This window comes from Leucopleurus acutus, assembly GCF_964270905.1.
Source record: "Leucopleurus acutus genome assembly, chromosome: 3".
In the NCBI taxonomy this organism is placed as follows: Eukaryota; Metazoa; Chordata; class Mammalia; order Artiodactyla; family Delphinidae; genus Leucopleurus; species Leucopleurus acutus.
Genome location: NC_139145.1, coordinates 16519813 through 16541347, shown reverse-complemented (window position 1 = coordinate 16541347; position 21535 = coordinate 16519813). Strand labels below are relative to the sequence as shown.

The following is a 21535-nucleotide window of genomic DNA, read 5'->3' as shown; positions in this document are numbered from 1 at the left end:
AGGACCTGCTTTAAAAGAGTTCCTGATGACTAAGTCGACAAGCTGTATCAAAAATACTACATCATAAAAAGCCATGAGTTCATAATGATAATAGAAAAAATATATATAATTCTTAATTTAAAAAAAGAACTATAACTAGATTAATATTTTTGAGAAAATTATTATTCAGTTTTAAATGTTATCAAGATTGACAGATGACTACCCACACACAAAGACTTGTATATTCATCATTAATAAAAAGTTTGAAGGAAAAAAAAGCTTCAAAAATCTAAAAGGAATAGAGTCAAGGACGCTCACTTTATATGCCAAATTATAAAGGTGTAGACTATTACAAAGCATTAAAAAACCATATCAAGACGTTCCATTCAGATAAGAGGCCCTATCAGTCGGCTTGGATGAAAAAAGGTCATGATCTGCAAGATAGGATGACAATCTTGTAAGCCTAGCTACAAGATGCTGTATCAGTTCTACTCATCCCAACTACACCATCAAGTGCTAACACCAGAGTCCTAAATTCATGCAAAGAAGAGCCTTGGACCATGCCCCTGAAGCAAAGAAGAGCCTTGGACCATGGACCTCCTAAGTGTTCTTTATGACCAGCTTAGGGTTTTCTTCCTTTTATTTTGGTTTTAGCAAGGCCTACAAATCTATCTCCTGAAATGCAGATCAAACATTGGTCTATCTTAGACCAAGCCTGAGCTACCTCATGAACAAGTCAGAAGTTTATAGATACCAAAATGATCTTGCTTATCTCTCCTCTGCCAGGGGGCAGAAAGTCTAACAAATGACAAACAGTTGTCATCTGTGCATGGTTACCACTCTGACTAGTTTCTGTCATTAGGTCTAGATTCTCTCTCCTTGGCTCTTAAGACTCTGAGATTCTATCTTCAACCTTCTTCTTTCCCTAGTTGATTTTATCCACTCTAAATCCTGCTGCATGAATGACTATCCCAACTTTCCTCAAAATACTTTAAGTGGTATTTCTAACTGCCTACTAGCATTTCCATTTTAGTATTTTTCTTATACTTCAAATTCAGTCTGTCCAAATCTGAACCTGGCACGTGCTTTTTCAAACCTTTTTACTATTTTCCCTAGTTCAGAATGACATCATAACCTTACAGTTGCTCTGCCATAAATTCTTAATCCCATCTCAAAACTTTCTGTCCCCTGCATTCCAAGCCTAGTCACCAAATGCTCTTAATTAAATTCCATCACTGAAATGTCTCTAACAGCCATCCCTAAAGTATGCCTAGGTTGAGGGTCTCATTACCCTATAATGATTACTGCTACTGACTCTCACTATGTTCCTTTGATCCCAGTTTCCTACCCATCCAGTATTATTTTCCACTGTTTTTATCCTTAGAGAACTCATCTTGTGTATTAGTTTCCTATGGCTGCTGTAACAGAGTATCACAAACTTGGTGGCTTAAAACAACGCATTTTATTCTCTTACTGTCTAGAGGTCAAAAGTCTTAAATCAGTTTCACTGGGCTGAAACCAAGGTGTTAGTAGAGCTCAAGGGGAGAATCCACTCCCTTTCTTTTTCCAACCCCTAGAGCTGCGTTCTTTGGCTCATGGTCTCTTCCTCCACCTTGAAAGCCAACAGCATAGCATCTTATTTCTCTTTGCTTCCATCATTATACTACCTCTGCTTTCTTGTCAAATTTCCTTCTGCCTCTCTCATAAAAAGTCAACTGTGATTACACTTGGGCACCCCTAGATAATCCAGGATAACTTCACCATCTCAAAATCCCTAATTCAATCATATTAAGGTAACTTAAGGTGATATTAAGGTAACATCACAGGGACTTCCCTGGTGGCGCAGTCATTAAGAATCCACCTGCCAATGCAGGGGACACGGGTTCGAGCCCTGGTCCGGGAAGATCCCAAATGCCGTGGAGCAACTAAGCCTGTGCACTGCAACTAGTGAGCCTGTGCTCTGGAGCCCGTGAGCCACAACTACTGAGGCCCACACTCCTGGAGCCCATGCTCTGCAACAAGAGAAACCACCACAATGAGAAACCCATGCACCCCATCGAAGAGTAGCCCCTGCTCACCACAACTAGAGAAAGCCTTCGTGCAGCAAAGAAGACCCAACACAGCCAAAAATAAATAAATTAAAAAAACAAAACAAAACAAAAGGTAACATCACAGGGTCCCAGGTATCTTTAGAGGCCATTATTCAGCTTATCACATTCTGTTATTTAAAAGACACTGATTACTCTTTATTTTATTCATTCAACAAATATTTACTGTGTTGCTACAGTGTGCCAGACTCTATTCTAGGCACTGGTGCTCTGTAAGACACCAGAGGTCTAGTAATGAAAAGAAATAATTCGTTTCCTCCAGGAGCCTAATTTAACATTAGAAACGAATAATTCAACATGCAGTCACAACACAATGTGATCATTTCTACAACAAAAACAAAAGATAGAAACAGAAGCAAATGTGAGCTTTGAATAGTATCCAAACTATCCTTAGATAGTGGAGGATGTAGGCAGGAAAGAGGTACAGGCAGTGGTTACAGTTTTCTAGGATTTTAGGGGATTGGCAGTTTGCTAGTGAAGACTTAAAAATTGAATCTTCCCTTTTGCCAAAAGGGAAAGATGTGCCGCCACCCCTGCCCTTTTTCTTAGAATATTCTTTGAGAAAATTTGTATTTGTAAATCCTTCCTCTATGCCTTTGATATGTATGTAAACTTGTAAAGCCTCTGTGAGCATTACAAACCAGGAATGTTTTTCTTGAGAGCCTGGGAGCCATCTCTTTGAAATGTAAACATCAAGAAGGATAGTGATCCTATCTCCCTGTCATTGTGGAAGTTTACCTAGTGCGGAACTCCAAACTGTTACCACCTGCTCATCATACTATACCAGTTTTCTTTTCACTAGCACAGATAGCCCAACGGCCAGGTGAATTTAGGATAAATATGAAAGAATGTATAGCTAACTGTGTTGTCAGTCCCCTTAAATGAGGACAAATTACAATTAACCTCGAGAATATGTATATAATTGCTCAGCTACATTACAAAAACAGAAAGAAGGCTTCCCTGGTGGCGCAGTGGTTGAGAGTCTGCCTGCCAATGCGGGGGGGGCACGGGTTCGTGCCCCGGTCCGGGAGGATCCCACGTGCCGCGGAGCGGCTGGGCCCATGAGCCATGGCCGCTGAGCCTGTGCGTCCGGAGCCTGTGCTCCGCAATGGGAGAGGCCACAACAGTGAGAGGCCCGCGTACTGCAAAAAAAAAAACAAACAAAAAAACAGAAAGAAACCCCACCCTTTTTAATCTCATCGGCAGGTTACCTATGATGCATGCGGAAATCTGGTTTAATGTTTATTCAATAGTAACTGTTTTCTGTCTTTTGGAGAGGTTTTTCTGAGTTGGCAGGAGATAAAAAACTTTCCCCAATACTACATGAAGGAATACGGGTGAGGGTTGAAGGCAGAATCAATATTTTTTTTACCCCAAATGGCTTTTTGGCCTTATTTCCTGAAGTATTTCCCTGATTTATCCAATAATCAGTCAGATTCAATGTCATATCTCAATAAAAATGTGACTTTAATTGGCACTCTCACAGGGCTTTCTTGAGAACCAGAGGATTGAAAGACTTAAAATTGGTATGCTGGGAATTACACATAACAGTATAATTATAGATGGGTGCACATTTTGTGAACATCCTGTGTCTTACTGAAAAAAGGAATGCTGGTCTAGACAATTTGTTTTTCGTAACTCCAATTTTTAAAACTTTTTATTATGGAAAAATTTCAATATATACAAAAATAGAGAGAATTGTACAATGCAACAACAACCACCAACACTTCATATATAAGCTCTTACTCCTCCTCCATCAGACTGGCTAAAGCAAATCCTAAACATCATATCATTTCATCTAATAATGTTTCCAAATGCATTTCTCAAGGATAAGGTCTTAAAAAAAAAAAACAAAAACAGCAAAACATCTCACAGCCAATGAACTTAACACTACTCACTAGTAGCATCTTATATACATGGAAGTGTTTGAACTTCCCTAATTGCTTCATAAATTTTTTCAATTAGGAAACAATCAAGATTCACCCACTGTATTTGGTTGGTATGACTCTTAAATCTCTTAGTCACTATGTTATAAATGTAATCTGCTGAAGTGAAGGTCATTTGGCCTCCCAGAAAAATATCTTAACCTGATAAAGAGCATCTGCAGCAACCTAGAGCTAACAGTATACTTGATGGTGAAAGGCTAAATGCTTTATACTTAAGATTGGGAACAAGGCAAGAATGTCTGTTCTCACCACTCTTAATCAGTATAGTACTGAAAGTCTACTTAGTACAATATGGTAAGAAAAGGAAATAAAAATCATACAAATCAGAAAGGAAGAAATGAAACTATCCCTATCTTGAGATGATAGTACATTAAAAAAATCCCTAGGAATCTACAAAACATTTCCTAGAACTATTAGGAGTTTAGGAAGGTCACAGGATATAAGGATAAACATACAAAAATCAATATTATTTCCATATACTATGGACATGTGGACACTGAAATTATATTTATAATACCATTTATAATTACTCAAAAAATACTTAGGTGTAAATGTAACAAAATATGTACAGGACTTGTATTCTGCGAACTACAAAACACTGATGAAAGAAATTAAGTAAGAGCTAAATAGGTAATTCCCTGGTGGTCCAGTGGTTAGGACTCAGCACTTTCACTGCTGAGGGCCTGAGGGCCCAGGTTCAATCCCTGGTCGGAGAACTAAGATCCCATAAGCTGCACATTGTGGCCAAAAACAGAAACAAAAAAGAGCTAAATACATGGTAAGATACACCATATTGATGGATTGGAAGATTCAGCATAGTAAAGATCTCAACTGTCTCCAAGTTTACCTGGTTTACTGCAATATCTCAGCAAGATTTTTTCGTAGATATAAATAAGATTATTCTAAAATTTATATGGAAAAGCAAAGAAACTAGAATAGTTAAAGCAACTTTGAAAAAGAATAAAGAAATAATCAACCCATCCAATATTAAAGCCTATATATAGCTACAGTAGTCAACACTGTGTGATGTGGGTGGAGGGATAAACACACAGATCAGTGAAACAGAACACCTAGAAACAGACTCACAAATGGGCTCAACAGCTTTTTGACAAAGGTGTAAAAGAACTGAGTGGAGGAAGATAGCTTATTCAACAAATAATGCTGGGACAACTGACTGTCCATAAGCAAAAAAAAAGAATCTTGACCGAATCCTACATCTAATACAAAAATTAGATGCAAAAGAATCACAGAAATAAATGTACAGTGTAAAACTACAGCATTTTTAGAAAAAACACAGAAGAAAATCTACAAGATCTGAGGATAGGCAAAGAGTTCTTAGACTTAACGAAAGGACAATCCATAAAAGGAAACACTGATGAACCAGACCTCTCAAAATTAAAACTTTTGTTCCTCAGAGACACAATTAAGAGGATGAAAGGAAACTAAAGACTAGGAAAAAATATTTGCAAACCACATATCCATCAAATGACTACCATCTAGAATATATAAAAAACTCTCAAATCTCAACAGCAAAAAACCAAACAATTAGAAAATGGACAAAAGACACGAACAGACATTTCATCAAAGAAGATATACAGATGGCAAAAAAGCACATGGAAATAACATCATTAGAACTTAGGAAGATGCAAATTAAAATCACAGTGTATATCACCATATACCTATCAGAATGGCTAAAATAAAAGTATTGACAACACAAAATGTTGGCAAGGATGCACAGAAACTGAATCACTCATATGCTGCTGCGTTGCTGGTGGAATGTAAATTGGTACAGCCACTCTGGAACACAATTTAGCTGTGTCTTTCAAACTAAACATGCAACTACAACATGACCCAGTAATTGCACTCCTCCACATTTATCACAGAGAAATAAAAACTTACTTTTGCACAAAAACCTGTACACAAATGTTTATAGCAATGTTACTTGTAATTGTCAGAAACTGGAGACAACCCATATGTCCTTCAACAGTGAATGGTTATGTAACTGTGGTATATGTGTTTTACAAAAAACTATTCAGCAATCAAAAGGAATGAAATATTGATAAGTAACAAGGAAATACTGACAAGGAACTACTTGAATAAACTTCCAGAGAATTATGCTGAGTGAAAAAAAAAACAGTCCTAAAAGGTTGCATACTGTATGACTCCATTTACATAACATTCCTGAAATGACAAAATTATAGAAATGGACTAGTGGTTACAAAGGGTTAAGAATAAGAGGAGGTGAGGAACAGGGACAAGGAACAAGATGAAAGTGGGTGTCTAAAAATGAGTAACAGGAAGGATCCTTATGGTGACAGAAGGAAGTCTTCCATATCTTTGCTGTATCAACATCAATATCTTGTTTGCAGTCTTGAACTATAGTTTTGGAACTGGGTAAAGGACCAATGGGATCTCTCTGTATTACTTCTTATGTGAATCTAAAATTATCTTAAAATCAAAAAAAAATTTTTTAAAGTAAAATTCCCTCTAAAGTAAAAAATCAAATTGGTATCATTCCTCCAAATCTGATCTCCTACTACCACTATCTCAGTGAATTATATCATTATCCATCCCTGAACAAGTCACAAACCAAGCAACCATCCTTGACAACTCAATCTCCTTTATCTTCCATATCCAATTCATCTTTAAGTCCTGCTGCATTTATCTACTAAATGTCTCTGAAACTGGTTCTCTTCTTTCTGTGTCCATCACCACTAACCTAGCCAAGTCATTCATGCATTCATTAACTGGAAGCCAACTCTGACCGAGCACTATTTTAGATACTGGAGAAATGGGTACAAATGAAACAGACAACCCAGCACAAGAGAGTTTATAATTCAGAGGAAGAGCAGATTATAAATAAATATGTACTATTTTGCAGTGATAAGTACTCTGAGCGAAAATAACACATGGTGAGGGCATAAAGACCGTGGAAGAATGCTGGAGAGGGTGTGGAGAAAAGGGAACCCTCTTACACTGTTGGTGGGAATGTAAATTGGTGCAGTCACAATGGAAAACAGTATGGAGGTTCCTCAAAAACTAAAAATAGAGTTGCCATATGATCCAGTAATCCCACTCCTGGGCATATATCCAGAAAAAACTATAATTTGAAAACATACATGCACCCCTAGTGCCCACTCTTGCCACTACTATTCAACATAGTTTTGGAACTCCTAGACACGGCAATTAGAGAAGAAAAAGAAATAAATGGAATCCAAATTGGAAAAGAAAAAGTAAAACTGTCACTATTTGCAGATGACATGATACTATACATAGAAAATCCTAAAGATGCCACCAGAAAACAGCTAGAGCTAATCAATAGATTTAGTAAAGTTGCAGTATACAAAATTAATACATAAATCTCTTGCATTCCTATACACTAACAATGAAAGATCAGAAATGGAAATTAAGGAAACAATTACATTTAGCATTGCAACAGAAAGAATAAAATACCGAGAAATAAACCTACCTAAGGAGACAAAAGACCTATATGCAGAAAACTATAAGATACTGATGAAAGAAATCAAAGACTACACAAACAGATGGAGAGATATACCATGTTCTTGGATTGGAAGAATCAACATTGTGAAAATGACTATACTACCCAAAGCAATCTACAGATTCAGTGCAATCCCTATCAAATTACCAATGGCATTTTTCACAGAATTAGAACCAAAAATTTAACAATTTGTATGGAAACACGAAAGACCCCGAATAGCTAAAGTGATCTTGAGAAAGAAAAAGGGAGCTGGAGGAATCAGGCTCCCTGATTTCAGACTATACTACAAAGCTACAGTAATCAAGACAGTATGGTACTGGCACAAAAAAAGAAATACACATCAATGGAACAGGATAGAAAACCCAGAGATAAACCCCCACACATATGGTCACCTAATCTATGACAAGGAAGCAACAATTACAATGGAGAAAAGACAGCCTCTTCAATAATTGGTGCTAGGAAAACTGGACAGCTACACGTAAAAGAAGAAAATTAGAATACTCCCTAACACCATACACAAAAATAAACTCAAAATGGATTAAAGACCTAAATGTAAGGCCAGACACTATAAAATTCCTTGAGGAAAACATAGGCAGAACACTCTTTGATATAAGTCACAGCAAGATCTTTTTTAACCCACCTCCTAGAGTTATGAAAAGAAAAACAAAAGTAAAAAATGGGACCTAATTAAACTTAAAAGCTTTTGAGAGCAAAGGAGACCATAACAAAATGAAAACCCTCAGAATGGGAGAAAATATTTGCAAATGAAGCAACTGACAAAGGATTAATCTCCAAAATATACAAACAGCTCATGTAGCTCAATATCAAAAAAAAAATTAAAAATTAAAAAATGGGCGGAAGACCTAAATAGACATTTCTCCAAAGAAGACATATAGATGGCCAAAAAACACATGATAAGATGCTCAACATCACTAATTATTAGACAAATGCAAATCAAAACTACAGTGAGGGGCTTCCCTGGTGGCGCAGTGGTTGAGAGTCCGCCTTCCGATGCAGGGGACACGGGTTCGTGCCCCGGTCTGGGAAGATCCCACGTGCTGCGGAGCGGCTAGGCCCGTGAGCCATGGCCGCTGAGTCTGCGCGTCCAGAGCCTGTGCTCTGCAACGGGAGAGGCCACAACAGTGAGAGGGCCGCGTACCGCAAAAAAAAAAAAAAAACTACAATGAGGTATCACCTCATACTGGTCAGAATGGCCCATCATCAAAAAAATCTAGAAACAATAAATGCTGGAGAGGGTGTGGACAACAGGGAACCCTCTTGCACTGTTGGTGGGAATGTAAATTGATGCAGCCACTATGGAGAACAGTATGGAGGTTCCTTAAAAAACTAGAAATAGAACTACTATATGACCCAGCAATCCCACTGCTGTGCATATACCCAGAGAAAACCATAATTCAAAAAGACACAGGCACTCCAATGTTCACTGCAGCACTATTTACAATAGCCAGCACATGGAAGCAACATAAATGTCCATCAACAGAGGAATGGATATAGAAGATATGGTACATATATACAATGGAATATTACTCAGCCATAAACAGGAGTGAAATTGGGTCATTTATAGAGACTTAGATGGACGTAGGGACTGTCATACAGAGTGAAATAAGCCAGAAAGAGAAAAACAAATATCATATATTAACACATATATATGGAATCTAGAAAGATGGTATAGATGATCTTATTTGCAAAGCAAAAATAGAGACACAGACGTAGAGAAGAAACATATGGATACCGAGGGGGAAGAGGGAGTGGGATGAATTGGGAGATTGGGATTGACATATATACACTATTGAGACTATGTATAAAATAGATAACTAATGAGAACCTACTGTATAGCACAGGGAACTCTACTCAATGCTCTGTGGTGACCTAAATTGGAAGGAATCCAAAAGAGAGGGGATATATGTATACGTACAGCTGATTCACTCTGTTATACAGTAGAAACTAACACAACATTGTAAAGCAACTATACTCCAATAAATATTAAAATAAAAAGTAGACAGCTAGCCCTCCCCTCCACAAAAAAAGAAGTCAAGCCACTGGACTGTAAAGGAAATGAACAAAATTAAAACTATAAGTGAAATGGAGATTACACCACTAAAATTCATGTCCACATTTATTTTTTAGCTCTCTGAGAATGGAGACCTTCTTATAACATTTAAGTCTGTTGCTTGGATTTTACACATTTAACTTGCATGCATGTTTTAAAGAATGCATTAAGTATAAAAATGTTGTGTTTCCTTTGTCAAAAAAAAAAAAAGAAAAAGAAAGAGGCGATACATGCACCCCTATGTTCACAGCAGCACTATTTACAATAGCCAAGACAAGGAAACAACCTAAATGTCCATCAACAGATGAATGGATAAAGAAGATGTGGTATATATACAGAATGGAATACTACTCAGCCATAAAAATGAATGAAATAATGCCATTTGCAGCAACACAAATGGATCTAGAGATTATACTAAATAAAGTAAGCCAGAAAGAGAAAGACAAATACCATATGATATCACTTACATGTGGAATCTGAAATGTGACGCAAATGAACTTATCTATGAAACAGAAACAGATTTGCAGATATAGAGAACAGACTTGTGGTTGTCAAGGGGGAAGGGGGTGGGGGAGGGTTAAATTAGGAGTTTGGGATTAGCAGATGCAAACTATTATATATAGAATGGATAAACAACAAGGTCCTACTGTATATAGTACAGGGGACTATAATCAATATCCTGTGATAAACCATAATGGAAAACAATATGAAAAAGAATACATATATGTATAACTGAATCACTTTGCTGTACAGCAGAAATTAACATAACATTGTAAATCAACTATACTTCAATAAAATTAAAAAAAAAAAAAGAATGTGGAGGACAGAGGGCCATGTTCAGATGTGCTGTGTCTAATAGACAAAGTGCCATCTGAACAGAAACCTGTGCAACTCAAGGAAGTCAGTCATGTGGGCTTGTGGCTCAGGAAGAATGGTCCAGGAGAGGAAAAAACAAGCAGAGGCCCTGAGGTGGCCTGTCTGAAGAACTACAAGGAGACCAGGGGATTAGAATTCTTGAATGAAGGGCAGAGAGGAAGGAGGTGAAGGTGAAAAGGTAGCCAAGACCAGACCACGAAGGCCACACTAGGGGCTTTGGATTGTGTTCTATGTGATAGAAGCTACTAAAGGTTTTGAGCATGGGAGTGAGATAACCTGATCTACCTTTTAAATAGACTATTCTGGCAGCTACAAGGACAACAGATGTTGGTGGCAGGGGATGAGGACAAGACTAAATCAAACATATTAAACAGGACTACAGAGCATTTGGGCTCAACTTTCACCTTGTAAATTAACTCTTTAAAACCACTGCATGTTATATTAAAACCACTGCTGCTCTAACCCCTACAGCACCTTTCTGCAAATTAAAAAAATTTGCAGATGCAGCCTCACCAAATCTTGGTGGGTGGAAGGCAGCCCACAAGGGACCCCTCAGCCAACCACCCTGCCAGGTTCAGTCTGCCCTGAATTCTAGCATAAATATAACAAAGAAAGAGAAAAAGACAAACACTTTTTCATTGGAGGTAATTTACCTAATCATCCCTGAATTTTTAAATTTTTGATTTTAAGAATATTTTCACATTGGGTGTCAACCAAACTCATGAGACGTTCAAGTTGATTTAATCACATTATCCATATTATATATATATATGTATACATATATATATACATATAAAATATTCCAGAAAAATGATTAGACTTTGGGTTCATTTCTTTTCTCTTTTTTTTTTTTTTTTTTTTTTTTTTGTGGTATGCAGGCCTCTCACTGTTGTGGCCTCTCCCGTTGCAGAGCACAGGCTCCCGACGCATAGGCTCAGCGGCCATGGCTCACGGGCCCAGCCGCTCCGCGGCATGTGGGATCTTCCCGGACCGGGGCACGAACCCATGTCCCCTGCATCGGCAGGCAGACTCTCAACCACTGCGCCACCAGGGAAGCCCTGGGTTCATTTCTTAAGGAAGAGACTCAGATGAGTCTCTTTGAGCCATTTCCTCCCATTTCTCAATATAAAACATACAGAGCCAGGGGTGACACAGTTTGTTTTTTCTGTTCGTTTTATTTTTCCTAGTTGTAAATAGTTTTGATGTGAAAATAATATTTTAAAAGCACATTTGGAGGCAATTAGAGGTTCTAGGAGTCCTATACAGGAAGCATAAGCTTTTCCGTCACCGGCTGTTCAAAGGGTCGGTTTTTGGTTCTGGTCTAGAGTTAATGATCAAGGTGCCTCCAAGAACATCCAGATCCTTCACCTGAGCTCAGAGAACTGAGCTCCCCTTGGAAGGGAAACTGTTCTGAGGGCACTTTAGTCCAGGCAGATGGGAGACTCGCCAGGGTTGCAGGAGAGACACAACCACAACCACAGGCCAGCACTCCCAGGACGCTCCATCTGACTGTCACCTTTGACCAAAGAGAGGAGGTTCATCCCGTCCAGAGAAATGCACACACTGGTTGGCTCTGATGTCCTTACTTCCTCCAGACACCCAGAGTTTTCCTTCAGGGACAGCTTCCCAAACCTGAGAAGGACTTGACATCACCACTAGGTGTCTTCAGGGTCTCTCTGGACAGCTTTCGACTCCAGTAATACTTTCTATTCAGTTTAATCCAACTAACACTTCACTCAGGAAGGGGGGCTCCTCATGGATCAGAGGCTCCCGAGGCGAATGGAAAGTGAACAATTCTTCCTTCTCTTCCTTTGATATTCCAAGCCATACTCAGTCCACACCTGACGCTCCTCCTAAACTCTCCACTGGTTCCCTGCTGCCTGCGTTCTGTTTACTTTGTGGTGGTCTCCAGCAGTTCCCACAAAATTAGAATATTTCTCCCAAATGACAGTTAAAAGATATAAGGAGAGATAAGTGTGATTCCCACCTCAAAAGATCTCACCTTATACGGGAAAGAATGAGCTCTACTAAAGGTGTGGGCGCTTCAGGGATTGAGACAGCCTGTCCCACAGCCCTTCTGCTGGGCCCCCATTGTGTGGGGGCATCACTGACTTGTCTGGACCCAACAGCAACCTCAGACAAGTCCTACCACGTCTATGCCAGGTGGCTCCACATTGGTTGCAGGCTGATCCTTGCAGAATATAAACCTGGGCCCGTGGCCAGGGTACTTCAACTCCTCAGGGGCTGTGCCTGGCTCTCAGGTCCCAGCCCCCTCTCCCCGCTCCCGTCTCTACATGCCGGCTTCCTTTGTCTGGACTCTCGGACATGCTCTTCCTGTGCCTGAATGCTTCTCACAACGTGGGATCCGGCCCTTCCTCGGGAAGCCTTACCCACAGCACCCCTCCTGTTTCACGTTCTCACAGCACCTGTGGCTCTTCTCCCGAGGTCCTCACCGGAGTCTGTCATTCCACAGCCCTGTGTGCGCTTAGCCTCCCCCTCCACTGAGCTCCGCCAGGGCAGGACCTGCGTCCTTCTGTCCAAGGTTGCACTGCTGTTTATCACGGGACAGGAAAGCAGTGGGCGAGGGTTAGAACCTGGCTCCCCCAGAGCCCTGGCCTCCCCAATTCAACAGCTCTCAGTCCTCAACTTCCCTGACAGCCGAATCTGCCAGTTTTCTCCTCTGGTGACTTCTTCTCAGGCTCAGCCACAGATTCTTCCTTCTTAACTCACCTCATAAACATTGAGGTTTCCTGGGACTCTGTCCTCTCCTCCGTTCCCTCGTCTGCTCAGCTCAAGGTTTCAAATGCTACCTTCTCACTGACGGCTCCCTGACCTCCCTGTTGAGTTCCAACCCTGTATACCTTCTACAGCTGTCCACTGGTGACCTCTACCCATATTTCACTCACATCTCAAATGAAACCCATGCCACACCGAACTCGTCCTGAACCCTTAACAAAGGGACCTCTCCTTTTTCCTTTTTTTTTAAAAAAATGTTATATTTATTTATTTATTTATTTTTGGCTGCATTGGGTCTTTGTTGCCGCGCACGGGCTTTCTCTAGCTGTGTCAAGTCGGGGCTACTCTTTGTTGCAGTGCACAGGCTTCTCATTGTGGTGGCTTCTCTTGTTGTGAAGCTTGGGCTCTAGGCACGCCGGCTTAGTAACTGTGACGCGCAGGCTCAGTAGGTGTGGTGCACAGGCTTAGCTGTTCTGTGGGATGTGGGATCTTCCCAGACCAGGGATCAAACCCATGTCCCCTGCATTGGCAGGCAGATTCTTAACCAGTGCGCCACCAGGGAAGTCTCTCCTCTTTCCTGAACCCACTGCACGTGCCTTCCTGCAGGTAACGTCTTGCCTGCATTACACAATAATCTCCAGAAGGTTCCCACCTCTAGTTTTTCCTCACTTCAAATCTAAGACCAACAGTGTTTCCAAAGTGACCATTCTTATTAAATTGAAATTGCATAATAAGGACTTTATGAATATATTCTCTGTGAAAATTTTAATAACATTACATGTAAATAAAGTCCCCTTTCATCAATACTCATTCTCGATCCTAATCCAAATGTAACTAGTTACCACCTTAGGTGTCCCGTGCCCTTTCTCTCAGCACTTACATGCATATTATGCATATAGACAAACACCCACGTAATTTTCTTTACACATAAATGGCGACATGTCATAATCATGCACTGTAACTAGCTTTAGTCCTTCACGTGCCTTGGAGCTCCACCCACACCAGTGCTTGTTTCTGACTGTGGTGCTGTGTGCCAGTGTAGGGACCCACCTCAGCTTCTTTAGCTATGCCTTTACTGAAGGACATTTAAAGTGTTTCAGACTCTGACCATTTTTTCTAAAATATCAAGGACCATGTAATTCTTCTGCTTAAAATCCTTGAATTATTTCCAGTCACCCACGGACAGTTCCCATCTCTAAGAACTGTACCAAAGCACTTCAGAGTGTGGCCCCCACCTGGCTTTCTGATCTCATTTCCTTCCTCATCTCTTTCTTTTCCCACAACCCTGGGCTTCAGTCAGAACGAATTATCTGCAGTTCCTTACATGGACTAAGTTTGCTCAGTGAATACATGAAAATGCAGCCCTCCTCCGAAACAAGAGGAAAGAATAAAGATCCTGGGAGATTTACCTGTGAAGTGATTATCAGACATGACGCAGAAGTTTGTGACCCTTCTCCAAAACTTCTTGAGGACTGAGAACTTGGAGAAATTTCCCTGACCAACATCTCCAAGTTGCACATGCACTCATTTACCAGACTGCTGCCTGCAGAGATTCCCCACCCACTCACCTACAGAGGAGCCTCCAGGGCTTTCTTTCTCTACCTTCCAGGGATCTTCTCCTTGCTGCAACAGGGAGATCACCTCAGGTTTGGAAAATAGGAGTCCTGCTCATAGGAAAAAAAACAAAAAAATAAAAACAACAGCAAACTTGGTTTTGACACGAAGAGGTATCTGAGATCTGAGTGGAAACTTACAGGATGATATAAAGAGCTCCTTAGGGTGCTCAAGTTCTGCCCCCATGATGTGAGGGGTGTGTTAGGGAAAAAGCAAGGGACTTGTAAAACATAACAATGTAATAATTAGTTACATGTTAGGAAAGTACAATAAACATGTACCCTTGAAATAGGGTACCATTAGCTTTCTATAAAAGAGGAAATATATGAGATGTACAGACTAAATTCATATTTATAAACAGGTATCTATGGAGAAGATACCAGGTAGACTGTTTAAAATGAGAAAACACTATCTGGTTCCCTTTCAAATATGGATTATACAGTGTTCATCTAGCTGGAAAAGTGAACGGGAAAGGCAAGTGGTGGGTCAAAGAAGAGGGATGAAAGATGCTCTCTGCTTAGAGATGAGCAGACACATCATAGAACAATCATAGTGGGAAATGCCTGAACTATGAGGGAATTTCTAATGTGCAGCTCTGTAGACTGTCCCATCCGTGGGGCATCAGGCATCCATGCCTATTAGCAGGAAAAAGTTTTTCAGATTTATTTGTGGAGATCCAATTTGTACAGTGCTAAGGCAAAACTCAGCTAAAGTTTTGATGATCCATGGCTTTTATCCAGGGAATCAGATGCTGAGTTATCCCAATTTCTAAACAGAGGAAATTTCCTTACCCAATGACACCAAGTTGCTATAGTTCTCCAGCATCACATCTTGGTACAAGTTTCTCTGTGAAGGAGCCAGCTTTCTCCACTCATCCCGCGTAAAGAGCACAGCCACATCTTCAAACGTCACTGACAGCTGTAGAGACAAGCATCCCAGCTCACCCAAGACCACCCATCACACAGGGTGAAGAGGGCGGCAGTAGGAAGTAGACAGGCTACCATGAAATGCTTCTATATTATTCTAGGTTCTTAAGGTTTCAAGTCACTCGTTTAATGAACACTTGACCTGTGACAAATACATACTGAGTACCATGAAGTATGAACCAGGCCCTGTGTTAACCACACAGAGATGTGTGGCGGTATTAAGACCATTAGTGGGAGTGTTAATTAGAATAATCTTTCTAATAGCAATTTGGTAATACATATTAAGAGCTTTAAAATGTGCATACTTTTTAACTCTCCAATTACTATATTTGTTTGATAACCAACAGTGCAAAAAAATGCACACAAAAGGACATTTATTATGGTGTTAGTTAACAGCAGAGAAACAAACACCTACAACCTAAATAATCACTGACAGAGGCTCAGTTAAATAATTTAAGGCACTATCTGTGTGCTCTCTGCAGCCTGAGGACAGTAATAATGGAAATTAAAACAGCTATCATTAACTGAATGCTTTCTTCAGGACAAGTACTATTCTTAGAGCTTTATATTAATCTTTAGTGTAAATCTTTATTTTACCTTCACAACAACGCTAGGAAGAAGGTACTATTATTGTCCTCGTTTTACACAAGAGAAGTCACAGAGAGGATAAGAAATTTGTCTAAAGTCACACAATTGGTCAGTGGTAGTGCTGGGATTCCAATTCCAGGTGGATGTCTAAGGCTCCATTCTTAACCACTCTGTAAAACTGCCTCTCAAAACCTACCAAATAGTTAATAAATAAATGAAATAATCCATACAATGTACTTAAAACCATACATGGCTCATATTAAAGGTTCAGATCTTACCTATTATCATGTCAATATAAAGTACTATGAATCATTAAAATTGATGGTGTAAGTCAGTATTTTTGACTTAAAACGGCATTCATAATAATGTTAAGTATAAAAAGCAAGTTACATATCAGTATGTATAGTTTGGTCCCATTTTTGAAAAAAAATTATATATGTACATAGCAAGTGATGCTGAGAGATGCATAACAAATGGCTGACAGCGATCATCTCCAGATGGTGGGATTAAGGGTGATTTTACTTTTTTTTTGCATATACGGAAAAAATATATAGACAAATACATGTACATACACACATCTATGCACACATGTACATTTACAAGCATATATACATATACCCATATATATATATGTGCATGTTTTATTCTCTATAAAGTTTTTTGCCATGATCATGAAGTATTTTTATAGTAAGAAAAGGCATTAAATTATTGGCACATTGGCAGGAATACAAGAAATGATCTCTGCTCTCAAAGAACTTACAATCTAACTGGCAGACAAGAAAAGTGCATGAATTTGAACACTGAAAGGAAAATGTGTAGCTGGATAGGACCATACACCATATCTGCTAATCCTCATTTTAGAGACGAGGAACACAAGATCCAGGACAGTCAAGATTCCAGGTCACATACTTTATTAATGGCAGAGACAGGATGATAACTAAAGTTTTCTTCCAACACAGCACTTGGTATACTCTCCCTCTTATCTTAAACATCCTATTACTGAGTTTTACACACAATTCCACACAGCAGGTGAGGTTAGGGAGAAATGTCACATAGGACTCACACACAGGGACAGAGAAAATTCTGGGCAAGAGAGCAGCTTGGCTCTGTTGGAATGGAATGTGAAAGCCTTAAAAAAAAGCAGTCCAAATATGCAAAGGCAGGTCCTAGCCATAGCCTCAGAAGATCAACCACCATGACATTTCGTGGGTCCAAATGATATACAACATCGCACTGCAGAGAGCTCTGGTAACACAGGGGCTGGGACTGCCATATGTTCTGAGAGATGCACCAGAGGAATGGCTGGATAATAACCAGCATGAACTCAGAGGCCAGACATACCTGGGTTTGATTTCAGGTCACTTGACTTCTTTAAGCCTCAGTTTCCTCATGTGTAAAATGGGGGTAATAACTGCTGCGCTGTTATGAGAGTGAGAACAAAGGTAAAGCCCTCGGGATATTCCCCCAGCAACATTAACTATTATTGTTAGATGAAAATGAGTACAGAATGAACAGTATTTTCTGGGTCCTAAAAACACTGTACAGTTAATTTTTATCTATCAACAGTAATAGTATCATGTACTAGAATAATATTGTTCAGCTACCACAATCACCACATATTCAACATCAACTATGTGCCTGGCCCTTACTGAAACACTTGCCATGCTGCAATTCCTCTCATCTACCCTATGAGGTACGCATGGTTGTTATTCCCATTCTACAGGTGAGGAAACTGAGGCACAGAGAGATGCAATTGCCTAAGGCCCATAAATGGTAACAGAAGATACGGGTTCAAACTTGGCTGTCTGGCTTGAGAGCCCCACTTCTAACTGTACACCCTGTATACCTTGCTTCTCCACTACTGATATCCCACAGCACCCTCCCTGCCACTTCCTGAGGAGTCTTCTCTCAGCTCTTAAAGTCAAGAGACCTCTCTATCTGTGTCCCCACCAAAATGGCTATCCTTTGTTCACACACCGCCTCACCTGGATGGGGTCCCACCCTCATTCCCACAGAATAAAGATGACAATGGCAGGTCAAGATCAGTTTTCAAGAGAGTGATAGAAGCAAGGCACATGATCCAGAAAGTTAAGAGGGAGAAAAAACGAAAAACTCTGGACTGGGAAAAGCCTGGGTAAGGTATCATTAAGATTCTCGGGGTGGAAAGAAAAAGAAAAGCATCCTGGCCAAGGTTAGGGAGGGGGACATGACTGAGCAAAGGAGGCAGGACAGAAAGGAACTCTGCCAAGTGCGCATGTTTATGTGTTCTGACCCCAAGTGGTATAAGATATGTGGCATCTTACCTGTCAATTCAGTAATCATACAGTGAATTGAGATTAATGAATAAAAGAGTGTCTATCAGAAAAAAAAAAAAGAGAGACACAACACATGGATTGGGGGGTTGGAGGCAAGCAATCCCTATGCAATCCACCATCTACCAGGATGGACCAACTCTTCAAAGGGAGAAGGACATGGGCTCCAAATCCTGGCGAAGACTGTACTGGGGACAGAACTTCAGTTTGAGGGTTAAAAAACAAACCTATTTGTCTGTAAGACTTGAGATGGTAATGCACTCACCTGAGACCTTGTTTCCCTCTGTTCAGTAGCCATGTCCTCTTTCTGGGCAGTTTCCCCTTAGGATGGGAGAAGTCTCCAGAAGCCAAATCTGAGAGAAGAAAATGGGAGCCAGGAGGAAGGCCCTTCTGCTTTGCACCCCTCAGAATCAGCAGTTCTGAAACCTTTACACCACCTGAGAATGATGCCATGTGCCCTCAGGAAGGAAGTCAGGAGCTAGGAGTAGAGAGGACCAGAGAGAAGGGCTGGGTCCTGGTCCAGGCCCAGCTCTTTCCCTGGCTCAGAGGAAAAGGTCCTAGGACTCCATCAGCAGTAGCAGCAACTCCCTGAGCCTCACCGCGTGCCAGGCACTACCTATCAATACATCATCGAGTCCCACAGCACAGCTGGCACTGTCAGCACCCCATTTTATAGATCAGGAAACTGAGGGCAGAGTGGGAGCAACTTGTCCCAGTCCACACAGCCAGGGAGGGTGGCACCAGGATTCCAAGCACCGCGGGCTCCAGAGCACCTGCTCTAACCTCCCTGCGTGCATGTGACAACTTTTCTCCACCTCAAGCCTTCCCACCCAATTCCTCCCCCTCCTATCAAGGAAACAATTTCCAGATTTCTAGAGAAAGCTGCTTCGGAAAGAGAAAACATCAGCTCTCCTATGGCGGGGAGGTGGCTGCTGTCTTGAGGAAAGGGCACAGAAAACCAAAGACCTGGGTTCCAGTCCTGACTCTGCCACTGGGGGAAGCCGGCGACTCACTTCTCGCGCAAAACAAGCCTGTCACTCGCAAGTGCAGGAGTGATGGTAAAGGGAGGAAATTTCTCACGTTCACTGCCGGCCCGAAACAAATTCAAATGCCCGCAGGCGCTGGGCAGGTAGCGCACTGGGAATGGGTCGGGAGGAAGCAGAAGGGTGGCTGGGTCCAGCCAATGGGGACGAAGTGCCCGACCTGTCTCGTTCAGGGGTACTGTGGGATGGCTGGTGGCGGCAGGCGGACAGAGCCGGGGTGCCCGGCCCTCGGCCCGCCGGCGCCCACAAAGGCCCGGCTCGCGCCTCCTGGGCCTTTGTCCCATACCCCGGCGCCGCATCCTCCCGAAGCCCGGTCCTCCCTCCCGCATCCTGCCGAGCCTCCGCCGCTCACCTCACCCAGGCCTCGGGTGTTCCGCGGGCCGCAGGCGGGAAGCTCCGGAACTGCCACGGCCTAACAGCAACTTCGGGTCGGGACTCCCCGGGGTGCTGTCTGGGCCGACCCCAGCCCAGAACGCCGCTCACGCCAGCGACAAACGCCCAACTCCTGTGCAGGTCCGGAGCCGGGTAGTGAGGTGGAGGCGGGGGAACGGTCGCTAACCCCCTGAGAAATGTAGTCCACGCGAGAACCCAAGGATTCTGGGAAGTGTAGTTCTCCGCGCTTGCTGCGTGGAGAGGCCCGGCTGAACCTGTCATGTGCCCGGGTACTCATTCTGGGCTAGTGGCCGCGCTCCGTGAGTTGCCGGCTCCTGGGTTCCCGGTTCTTCCGAGAGGAAACGGAGTTTCGCCGAGGACAGTGTATTGTAGCTCTGCATCTGCGTAAATGATAGTAAGGCAAGTAGACAACCTTCAAAAAACAAACCTATTTCCTCTTCAGTCTTTCAACAAGTATATTGAGCACCTGCTACGCGCCAAGCCCTATTGTAAAGGATTTGAAATACCTCAGTGAGCAAAACAGAGATCATTGCTCTGGAGAACTTTTTTGGGGGGGTGGGGGTGGGGGAAGGAGGGAGGGAGCAGACAGTAAGCCATGAACATAATTATATAGCATTTTAGAAAATAAGCATTAACGGAAAAAGCGAAAGGAAAGCAGGGTTGGAAGTGTCTGGGTTAGGTACGGAGGCAAGTTGCAGCACGGATTAGGGTCACGAATACTGCTCTTTGTTAACATATTAGGAAACAATCTCGGTAAGGTAGAATGAGTATCCTTCCGTAAGTTTTTGTTCAACTGTCTTGGCTATAATCAACTCATATGAATAATCATCATCGTGTCAACTTGTAAATAAAAATGCTGAGGCTTTGACTGGATTCTTTGAATCCATAAATCAACCTGAGGAAAATTAATATCTAACAATATGGACTTTAACAATCCATTAACATGGTACAGCAGTCTTTTTATTTAAGTCTCCATATATTTTCTCCATAGCAGTATTACATATTTTTTGAGTTTTATTTGAGTATGTTTCATACTTTTTGAAGCTATTGTAAGTGGTATCTCTTTTTGAATTTCATTTGTAAAGTACCGGTTTTGTGTATAGCTTACTGCCTGAAGTCTTATAAATTCCAATAATGAATTTATTGTGTTTTGGATTTTCTATGTAATATACTATGTGAATGACAGTTTTGTTTCTTTTGCAAAACTTTTGCTTCTTTTATATTTTATTTCTTTTAATCGCCATATTGAGTGGGCTGTGATTTCTAGTACAATGTTAATATAAAGTCAAAGTAGAGGCACGTCAGCAAAATGGCTTAGCAGGGAACTCCAAGCCCACAGCCCCCCTTGGAAACATAAATAGAAACTGGCTAAAATAACCATATGAAAGCTCTGGAAAACAGTAAAATATCTACAGCAAAAAAACCCCGAAAACTCAATCAAGGA

The 21535-nt window shown here is 41.2% G+C and overlaps 1 long non-coding RNA gene across 1 annotated transcript in view; it reads right to left on the bottom strand.

The window, feature by feature from the left end:
• Nucleotides 1–20166, bottom strand: part of LOC309960122 — a 30308-nt gene extending 10142 nt beyond the window's left edge. Inside the window, exons 1-4 of the long non-coding RNA XR_014326118.1 lie at nt 20051–20166; nt 18921–19133; nt 15621–15747; nt 14784–14879 (exon numbers count right to left, since the gene is read on the bottom strand). This is a non-coding gene — a long non-coding RNA (uncharacterized lncRNA). The remainder of the gene's footprint in view (nt 1–14783; nt 14880–15620; nt 15748–18920; nt 19134–20050) is intronic.
• Nucleotides 20167–21535: the final 1369 nt, after the last annotated feature.